The following is an 11,417-nucleotide window of genomic DNA, read 5'->3' as shown; positions in this document are numbered from 1 at the left end:
TACGGATAAAACGAGTTTACTTTCAACTTCGCAGTAGCCTACTCTTTCCTCCAAATATTTCCATACCCTATTGTCCTTTCTTGTCTCCAAATTCCTTGACAGCCTCCTCCCCTTGCAAGAGTTTCGGCGTCACTTTAGCTTTTGCTGGACTTCGGACTCTGTCGCTTGCAGAGAGAGGTAATATTTTATTTTGTTTCAAATTATTATGTGTTTGTGAGAGAGAGAAGCTATGCTTTATCTCTTCTCTGTATCTTTTTCATCTGCTCTTAATAATTAGTGCTGTCCTTGGGGGACAGAGGAAATTAGACTTTCAGTCAGAGATATAGGAAGGATAGAAAGAGCTGGCCCTTACTTGGAAATTCTTTTCTTATTTCACCCCTAAGAACATGGTGTATCATAGTGTAAAAGAGGGGGTTGATTAGAATGACATACCTATATTTCACACCTCCATGCTTGACCAACCACACACAGACTTAGCTCCCATCAGAAGCATGAAGGCGATGGTATGCAGAATACAGTCTGATGTGAGGGCTTTCAATAGGCCCCTTAATCGGACAATCGGCATACCATCCATCAATTCCCATTGTGAGTGCACCATAAAAACATTTTTTAAACAAGTTTGCAGAACTCGTAGATAGCAGTGCTCACATGGACATTAAAGGCGGCTTGCTGATGAGCTCTCTCCCTCTCCCCCTCTCTCGCTTGCCCTCTCCCTCTCTGCAGTCCTGATTAACTTTTAGATTAACGTGCTGTCATCCTCCTGGGCACTGCTGTTGGATGGACACATGAGCAGTGGATTCATCTCCTGCAGAGGCTCAGTGACACTTGATGGTTTGAGTCACTGTCTCCTGTTTGACAAAGGTAGAGGATTCAGCTGAGGCTTTGAGGATTATTATTCCAAAGCATTGTGGTCTTCCATTTAGTTTTATATGACTTTACTGGAAACACCATCTCATATGCAAATGTTCACAGATTCAGTTATGCTTTCGGACATTTTAATTTCCATCAGTTGACACTGGACACACGTTTTGTCTCATTTTCCCGCTGTTAAACTTTCCATATATACAGGATATGCTATCAAATGTCGACTGACTGGCACAGCCCTCAATGACTGATATGTACAAAACCTTGTAAAAGTCAAGGGGAAACAGCTAATCATTGGTTAGAGGCAATGCCTTTCAAAGCAGTATTGTAGGACGTTATGGGAGGATAGGGTTGGCAACTTCCTTCTTACTTTTCATGGCTTAGCCACCTTTGAGATGGTACCTGTCAGAGCTTGCAATGTTCTCAAGCCCTCCCCACCCTACTGAGGCTCAGCTATAGATGAAGAGAATGGAAATTCCCATGAAGAAGAAGATAATGCCTGTAATGTTGATGTGTACAGTGTTGCTGGAATGTTCATGTGGTGTGTGATAGATAAAGAGTCAGTGAATGCTTACAATTATGTTTAAGGCTATAGGTGTTATCTATGGATTTGCACATACAAGGAACAGGATAACCAACATTTGTGGACATCATGCTATGCAATGCAGTAAGATGTGGGTGACTATAACTATAAAACCTGTTAACAACTGACTGCATAACTGGATTACATTGAAACTGAGAAAGAAAAAGTAGGAAGGGAGTGAGTAAGCAACAGAGAGTCAGTTGTGTGCAAGCAGCAACTCTTTGGTATTTCAAGAGCTTTGGAATCACCATGCTGTCCTGATACATAGAGGGGTTTTGTATTGGAACATGGAAAATCCTGAAGTGTCACAGTGGAAAGATGACTGGCCACTCCAGTAGACAAGGCTCCCATTGACAAAATCAAACCACAATGACAACCTATCACACAAACACTAACCATGTTTAAATGTCAAAGGTGTCAGATTATCAGTCTTTTTCTACATCTGGCCTTACTGTAAACACAATAACTATTGTGGAATGGAGACAAGGGATGGCCTTTATGGTGCTTCCAGTGACAGTTAACCTCCATGAAAGTAATGGCTGCTCCCTCGGCTGCAGAGAGTCATCTGGGTCAGCCTTCCAGGTATCCACACTCCTCAGTGGACTCTTGCACATGCTGTCCTTCTCCTACTAGCTGGCTGATGTGGTTATGGATGTGACAGATGATAAGAAGGCTGCTGGTGCTATGGAGACGTTTAGGCAGCAGGTCCGCCACTGAAGCCGTGTGTTTACTTTTAGCTGGAATTTATCTGTTTTGAACTCAATTTCTAGTCATATAAATGAGATAGGTTCCATTGGAAAAAGAGATTAAATGCTACTCCATAGGCCTGCAAAAGCAGGGGTAGAGGGAAGAGTGACAGGGAGTGGGAGAGAGAATCAGAGGGAGGAGGGACTGAGTGGCGTTCCCCTGACGTAATGTAGACCTGTGAAGTCAGCCTAGCAGATGGGTGATTGGCAATGGGGAAAAAACAGAGCAGAGGAGGACAGAAAGAATGGAATGCTCTGATGAAATGTATGTGTCACACAAAACAATGTGGGATTGTTGACATTTGTCATTCTGTTGTATTTACTGTGACCTTTGGTGAAGGGTACAAAGAACATGAAGTTGACTTTCTGGGTTCTTTTCATAACTAGTTTGCTAGTATACTTTCTATTCAGAGTCTCCTTTGGTGTTTTTAAACAGTAGCCACCTACAGTTTGCAGAGAGATTAAAGCAGAATGAACAGACCAATATTTAGTATATTGAGGAAGTCCTTTTGGAAAGGTCCCTCGTGTGTGAGTGCAATGTAGTTCACATTATTTTGAGCTATTTTACTGCCTTAAACTGAAACATGTATACTTTATACATTGTACTTACATTATTTGCATGTTTCATTACATATACTTAGACATTTATTTTAATATTGAATAGTAGGACTTAATCCATCCATATTATTACTATCAATTTCAATAAAGATGTCCTGTGTAATTACAAAAGATCTTTGTTGACCTCGGGAGACAAGGCTGCAACAGGGCAGATTAATTTATTGTAGGTGGGCATTTATCAAAAGCAGTTATCTGGAAAACATCCCAGAGAGATTTCTGTGTGGGTGTCAGGGGAGTAGTTAATTTAGTGCAAACCATGATCATTAATACATGATGGACTAGCTACTTCCTATTCCGATTTCCCATTCCAGTGTGCTCTAAACAGGCAGGCTCTCTATAGATAAAGCAGACAACTGTTTACTTCCCAAGCTGAATTTCAACTAGGTACAGATGCAGCTGCACATGAACGAATCAAATCAATTTCTGTCATTTTCATGCTGAGCACCCTCGAAACCCTCTCCTGTTTTCTGCCATTCTCATACATATAAAAAGTACCTAGTTTGGTCCATCAATATAAACTCTCTCTCACTCACACACACGCAGTCACACACACACACACACACACACACACACACACACACACACACGCACACACACATGCACATGTGCACACACACATACAAACACAGACAAATACACAATCAAAAGCTGCCTAGCAATGTTTTATAAGTCTTGTACAAAATATAATGAGACAACACACCAGCCACATCACCATCAATAATAAAACGACTCCCAGCACTGTCCATAAAATGAATCAATGAAGGATCAGGAGCTTTCCAATTTCTGCTTACCAAATCTTCTTTTAACTGCTTTGTCATGGTGTGCAAGACCTGATGGAGGCAAGCAGCCAATCACAAGAAAGAATGACAGACAGTACACCTACGCCATCCGGTGACCTATGAAGCACAGCCGGAGGTGTGTAAACACTATCAAATTCTGAGCACTGAAGACAACAGGAGAGCAGTTAATTGTGATTAGCTTGAAATGCTAATCGTATCTCAATTCTCTGGGTAGTTATTGTGCCTTTGGTTGCTATGGGTGTTGGTTGTTCTCAACCCAGAGAACCACGTAAGGAACACAAAAGCTGGTGTTAACACTCCAGCTTTTGGTCAGTAAATAAATAGGTCAGTCTGACCTATTTATTTACTCTCCACCCGAGCCAGTGGACAAGTCATGATGTCAGAGGCCAGGGAATGATGGAATGTATTACAGGAGGCCGGTAACCCGGCCACTGGGCTGTTGAGCGAGAGACAAACATGGTCCCTGTCCTCCCTCCCTTCCCTTCCCTCCCCTTATTGTTTCATGCTGTCTATCGTTCCTCAAGCCCAATTCCCTGGTCAGAGACATCTGTTCAGTTTAAGCTTTCTAGTTCACACACAGCCATTCTTTAAAAAATCTTTCAGGCTGCATTACTGTCGCTGTGCTTCCTCACGCTGGTTGTTCATGGCGTTCACTAGTTCAGACAGCGTGTTCATTTGTTTCATGCTTTAGAGTCTCATGCCTTCTTTTACATCGGTGAATTGTGCCTGTACATGCAAGAGGGCATTCGTGTTATGACTCCTCTCAGCAGAAGCCTAAACAAGCAGCAATTAAACTACAAAAACACTTTTACAGACACAGCGACAATGTTCTACAGTACAACGTGTACAAATAAATGACTCGTTGTTGGGTTTATATGTAAAAGGTCCAGTATGTAATTTAGTTGTAGTGCATAGGTGTTTGTTCACCCATGATTCATGAAACTAGTCCAGTGTAGATGCACACATCAAAGGTGTGTATGTGTGTATACGGTAGCTTGTTTCTCCAGATGTGGCCAGGTGTGCGAGGAGGAATTGTGTGTGAGTGTGTGTTTATACACTGTGTATCTGATGACAGCAACCTTGACAGGCCAGCAGCTGTTGATAGATGTGACAAAGTTTCATACGGGCTCTTCTCATCCTTCAACACGCCATTTGTTTCTGTCATCCATCACCTCCTGTTGTCTTTCCCTCCTGGCCCTCTGCCTCTGCTGAACTTTTTTCTTTCATCTTTTTCTTCTTCTCTGTCTCTCTACCCTAGGGGACTGGAGGATCTAGCTCTACTCATCTGAGTGGCAGGACTTTAGTGTGATAGGCAGAGAGAGAAACTGTGTTTATTTATGGCTGTTTGCTACTTGTCTGCTGTGCTGTGTTAGCACAGAAATCCCCAAGGGTTAGATGTGTGTATGTGTTGCTGTGTGTATGCGTCTTGTAAACGTGTGTGCCTGTAAACAGATAGGGCTTATCCCTTTGCTATGTTTACCCTGGAGCACATGGGAAGCTCCATGTTGGTCTACCTGTCTTAGCTCTGCATCGCCTCAGTCAGCCAATCAAGTCACCTTCACTCTGGCTGGATTAGCTCTCCATCACAGACAGGACAGCACAAGAGACTATTTTGAGCCAAAGGGAAATCTCGCTGAAGTATGTGTGTTTGAGAAAAGTGACTCTTTGATGGATAATTTAAAAGTCAAGATGTCCCACTCTTAGTCTCAGCAGCAACAGTTATGTTCCATTACCAATCCTGAAATGTTGTCTGTGTAGGTCTATGATTTATAAATAAATATCACACCCGGTCAATCACCGTTTTATTTGAAACCAAATTAAGTTGGTTCACTTTCCCGGACGTATGCCTCCTAAATGTATATGCGTTTGGATGCTTACGATTAATTACATTTTTGAAATAATGTATTGCTATTTTTAACACATATAATCAAACATAGTGTAAGTTAGCACAGTATGTTTAACATACAGTATGTTTCAATGTGTGCTTCTTGCTTGGTGCTGGGAGCAGTTCTATCTGTTTTTAGATGTTCTGCTTCACAGAGAGTTACATTTCCTCATTGAATTTGAAATGGTTTTGACCGCATTGACCCCCTTCAGCTTTCTCTATTCAGGGTTGTACTTTTCATCCACATCGCTAAATAACAATGTTTTATAGTAGAAACAGCAGAAATGTTTTAACTGTAGGTAATTACCAGTACAATGTGAGATTGTACTCTACCCTGAACATTACAATCGCTGCAGTATTCATACAGCATTCCTTATCAATTAACATTCAAATAATGTGGGACTGTTGACTCAACAAAAGTTAACTGACTATGAAATAACCATATCCACTGCCACCATAAACAGGATCACATTTTTCTAAAGATTCCTCTAGACATTGTTGTTGGTTTCTGATTCTCGTGTCTTACTAGCATTCACAGCCTGGCAACATCCTCAGTTACGGGGCTCCAAGCCTGAGCCTCAGGTTACACCTGCCCTGGCCTCATCATGTAGCTCTAACATGGAGTACCACATCACAGTACAGGGATATGGTGGACTTATTTCACTGGATTACAACTAGTAATGTATTGGTAAATACCTCAAAAAGGGCATGGTAGTGGTTTGAGTGAGTTGTTAGTTCACTATTGCTCATCAATAAAACTTTACAAGCCAGTGTCACTGTCTGACTCTCAGATAGAGCCAATAACATAGATATATAATCCTCTCCATATAAGACCTTTCGTGTGCCAGTATGAAATCTAGTTCAAACCTAATTTGACAACTGCAGTGTGTCACCTGCTAGAGTATTAGAAACACTTAGAAACGAGCGATTATCGAATAGCCATCTCAAGACCACACGCAGTTACAAACATCACCTGGAACAGGATTGAAAAAAGAAGACACAAATTAAATTACATTTAGCAAGTGAGTTTTACAAAAATGTTTGGTAAAAAAAAGAGTGAGTATTAAGAAGAAAATGTAATAGAAGTAATGAAAGGAACGGCAGGAGAAAGGGAGAGAGAAAGACAGAGAGGGATTACACAATGTTCAACTGTGTGACAGCCTTTTTTCTCTCCGGTGGGGGTAATGAGAGAGTGAATGTGGTGGACACGGGGGGGCGATGTCATTGTGATGACAGGTTAATTTGGGGTCTTGAAATAGAGGAAAGTGGCTGAAAGATTGGCAGGCATCAGAAAAGGAATAGGCAGTACTCTGTGGGCAGCAGAGAGAGAAAAAGCTTACAGCAGGATAAAAACCCCAGCCGAGAGAGGGAGGAAAGAAGATTTAATAGGCAGAGGTTAGAAGGAGAGAAAGGATGCTGGATGATTGTGAACAAGAGGACATAGATGTTTCTTTTGCTTGGGGAGTAGGACAGAGAAAGGGTGAAAGGCAAAGATTATTTTCCAATTTTTGAAGGGAGAGAGATAGGTAGGTGATAAGAGAAGGTGGGGCTAGGAGATAAAGATGGCAAATACTGCCATAACAGTAATTTTCTGCAGCAGAATATTAGAGATTGGCAGCTGAGAGCGTAGTCGGGAGTGGAAAATGGAGTGAGAGAGCATTATGTACATGGCCCCCAGGGCAGAATCATTTTCACTAGAGAGCCTAAGAGAGTGCAGTGAAGAGGAAGGAGAGAGCGATAGAAAGAGGGAAAGGTAGAAAGAGGGGTAGCAAGAAGGAGGGATAGAGAGAGAGAGAGAGAATGGTGCTGTAGAGGACTTTCATAACAATGGTGTTCCAACCATTGTTATTACACCATTTGCTATCAATAGAACTTGTAATATCTCGAAAACAGTGTTCTATTCCTTTTTCACACCATAGAATAATCACGAAAGTACAACATGTAAATTGTAATTTGTGACAATGTGCACCTGATTGTGAATTATATAGACGTTGCGTGTGATTAGATGATTATGTCTGTTGGAATTGGTTCAAATCATACTATGATTGCGACATGAGAACACCTGATCGTGTAATCATGATGTGTGGTTTTCAGCACTGTTTGAGCTCTTTTTATGCTTTCAAGCTCTCTCCCATGAGAGATCTTTTGAGAAAAGGACCTTTGAATTCTATTTCTTTTAGCTTTCTTGGATCACTGAGCCCCAGAGTTGGCAAAAGTACACACATCCTTAACTCAAGTAGAAGTACAGATACTCATGTTTAAGAGTTGAAGTACTGACTACACTTTTTCACTCAAGTTAAAGTAAAGAAGTGTGGGCTCTGACATATACTTAAGTAAAAATTAGCCATTACTACTACCTGTTTTAATGTCATGCTGGTAACTGGACCTCACATCATATTAATACAATAATACAAAAAGACACTGTAGACACACAGTGCATTCGCCAGGAATCCTTTTTGACACAGACAATTTCGAACATCTCCCTCATAAATGGCCATGGGTGATCAGGAATGTCTCTATTCTCAGCCATGTCGACATTGCTAGCTCCCTCTGTCTCATCCATAACATACTTTTTTTTCACACACACAGTGAAAGGAGAGGAGAGAGGACTAGAGGGGAGAGGAGAACAGAGAAGCCTAAAACAGATTAGATTAAAGCAGAGCAGAGTACAATAGAGTACCATAGAGTAGAGATGCTCCGATCAGGTTTTTTTGGTGCCGATCACCGATCACCGATGACTGAAATCAGTATCTGCCGATCCGATAATACCGATCACCGATCACGGTGTTGATTGAAGCATTCTATTTATTGTGTAGCATTATTTATGAAATAAATTATTCTTAACAACATTGGTATTGTATTTTAAGTATTCAAATTACGAGACGAGAGAGTATCATGAATTGACAACCATTCTATTACAGGGAACGTGCAACATTCCAGTGTAGAAGCTCTCTCACTATAAAATGTGTAAATAATAATAAATATTCAAATAATAATAAAAATAAAAATCTTTAAATAAAAATCACAATAGAATCACATGTGCAACATTCCACTCTCTCTAGAAGCTCTCAAGAGAACTTGGAGCTTATACAGTAGCTTTCCTGTGGAAAAATAATACAAACTTAACTGCAACATAAACAGGCTATAGCCAAATTTCCAATATGTTTCAAGTCAGTCAGTTTCAAGTCAATTTGTCTGCATTTAGGAGGAGATAACAGACAGAATAAAGATAAAAAAGTGCACAGGAAGTCAGCAATTAAACAAAAAAACTAAACATGTATATCTATCTGTATAGTGTCTCACTCACTCTCACATCCTGTAATCACTCTCTCACTTAACTCACTTCACGCACGCACTCACTCGGAGAGGGGGCATACTAGAGTATTCAAACCTTACTTCTGATTAAGCAGCATCACTGGAAGATTTGCCTTGATAAATATAAGCATATCAGCATTTTTAGGAGTCAACCTGTTCCTCTTATCATCTAAAATATGTCCTGCTGTGCTGAAAAGTCGCTCGCTATCTACACATGTACAAGGTGCGGAGAGGAAGACTCGTGCTGCTTGTGCGAGAGCAGGAAAGAGGTCTTTATTGGCCTTCCAAAAAGTAGTGGCTGTCCTTGACTGTTTTCGTTCGAATGCGGGTCTCACAGAGTAACGTCGCACAAGTGCGATTCTGAAAATTCCAACCGACTATTTTCCGATAGGCAAAAACTATGACAAACGCTATAGTATGGCTTCAAAATGTACAATTACAGGCTAACAAGTAACACTAGCAGGTAGTAGCATTGCTACGAGTATTATGCTAGGTTGCTAGGTAACGGAAGCTAACTAAAGCTAGCTAGCTTCCGTTTTGGAAAACAAACTCTGGTGGAAGCGTCGGAAATATTAAGAACTCACGCATCTAAAGGTTAAAGAATCATTTCTTAGCATTGGCGGCCTGAAATGCCTATCTAACGTTTTATTGAAACGTCTCTGATAGTAGTTCTCGCAGATTTTATGTCATCTGATCGGCCATGTTTGATCGGCCGTTTTGAGAACGCAGATCAAAACCGATAATGGGAATATCGGCCGATATGGATTGGCGCCGATCAGATCGGAGCATCCCTACAGTAGAGTAAAGTAGAGTCCTCATGAAGTACTCATCAATAATGGAAACCTTTTTTGGAAACCTTTTTTTGCAAATATTTTCGCCTTCAAATTTTCAACCTTCGAAAACGAAAAAAGTTTTTAAAAAAAATCGGAACTTTATTTCCTTTTAACTTTTTTGAAACCTTTTTTTTTTTCAAAACCGTTTTGAATTGATTTTTCAACTTTTTTTTCAAAATCTTTTTCGAAATATTTCTTTAAACCTTTCGTTAACCTTTTGTTTTAGGCTTTTCTGTTCTCCCCTCTCCTCCTCCCTCCTCTCCTTGTGTGTGTGAAAAAAAAGTTTGGAAATACAGATTCAAACTAAAGTAACAAGCCTTGGTTGAAAATGTAAGAAGTAGAACAGATATTTGTGTGCAACATTTAAGAAGTGAAAGTAGAAAAAGAAGAAAGAAAGAAAAATAAATTGTGAAGTAAAATACTGATGCCTTCTACTACTACAAGTACAGTAACAAAATATTTGTACTTTGTTACTTCCCATCTATGCTGAGCCCCTGCTATGACCCATTTGGTACACTGTCAGCTTTAAATGGTGATGTTGTCTGTCCCCCCCCCCCAAGAAGCTCCTTCTGCCCTACAGGTCTGTACCCATCCTTGGCAACAGGGGTGAAAAGCATAATTGGTGGAGTGGGTTTTAGCAAAGCTTATGAGACAAACTTAAATTACTTGGGCCAATTAAAAAGCTTCATCATCCTTAAGGACATGTCTGCTCCTTTGACAGTGTGTTGTCAGAATGCCTCACCGCCCATCTGATTAACTGAGGTAATTATCCCTCCATGTTCCAAGCCCCAGGAACTTGGCCACATGACACTGAGCAATATGAGATTTTCTTTTTAATGCAAATGCATCAGTGTAAAGAGCTACTAGTTATTCCCTTGAGGAACTTCATGTCGGCTAATTCCAGGCAAGGCAGTGGCACTGTACAATAATGATGTTTCAACAGGTAGACACACAAAACACACACACATACAAAGTCAAACACACTTACGTTCATGCATAAACCTGTGTACAGGGGGGGGGGGGAGGCAGCTGGATGTACTTTATAATGCATACCAGCTCTCAAACATACATACACACGCTCAGAAACACACCTGTGTAAAAGGGGGTGGGGCATGGAATGTTTCGTATACTTGGAGCTGTGTAAGCAGGATGATGGAATCGCACACTCCTCCATGTAGAATCGGAGCCTCGGTGAGAAAGTAAGATGAAGGTGCTGTGCTAAAGAGCTGTGCAAGAACGGTTACATGAGCTATACCTTTGAGGAGGTGCTGAAGGGGGCTGCTAGAGATGTCATCCTTGTGAGTTGCGATGAGGCTGTGAAGTAATTGTTGGGAAACTGAGAGGAGAAGAGAGTGAAGTGGAGTTGGAGAGGGAGCGAGAGAACAAGAGGAGGGATGAGGTGAAAGGACTCAGACAGGAGGTGAAACCACAAATAATTGCTGATACGCTGAGCTCATACACCCTTTCCTAGATGCGTAAAATGAACTGTACACCCACACACCCGGGGTGCCTTGTGTACAAGCACACTGATGTTACCATGCTATATTTTGATGTATTGTCTGTATCACACAGAGGCATACAGTATATGTGTGTCCTGTATGCTTCTTTGAGATGTGGCCAGGGTCATGCAAGTGTGGACGTGCTGGTCTTGGCAGGAATTAACTGTTTTGAGTCTGGGTTTTATGCACTCAGCAGTGGAAGCAGACAGCTAAATTATTCAGAATATCTGCTGCTCTCTATGCCCCAGACAGATGTGGAATAACATAGCAGAAT

Source organism: Osmerus mordax, chromosome 1 (assembly GCF_038355195.1).
Source record: "Osmerus mordax isolate fOsmMor3 chromosome 1, fOsmMor3.pri, whole genome shotgun sequence".
In the NCBI taxonomy this organism is placed as follows: Eukaryota; Metazoa; Chordata; class Actinopteri; order Osmeriformes; family Osmeridae; genus Osmerus; species Osmerus mordax.
Note: the sequence above shows the minus strand (reverse complement) of the source record.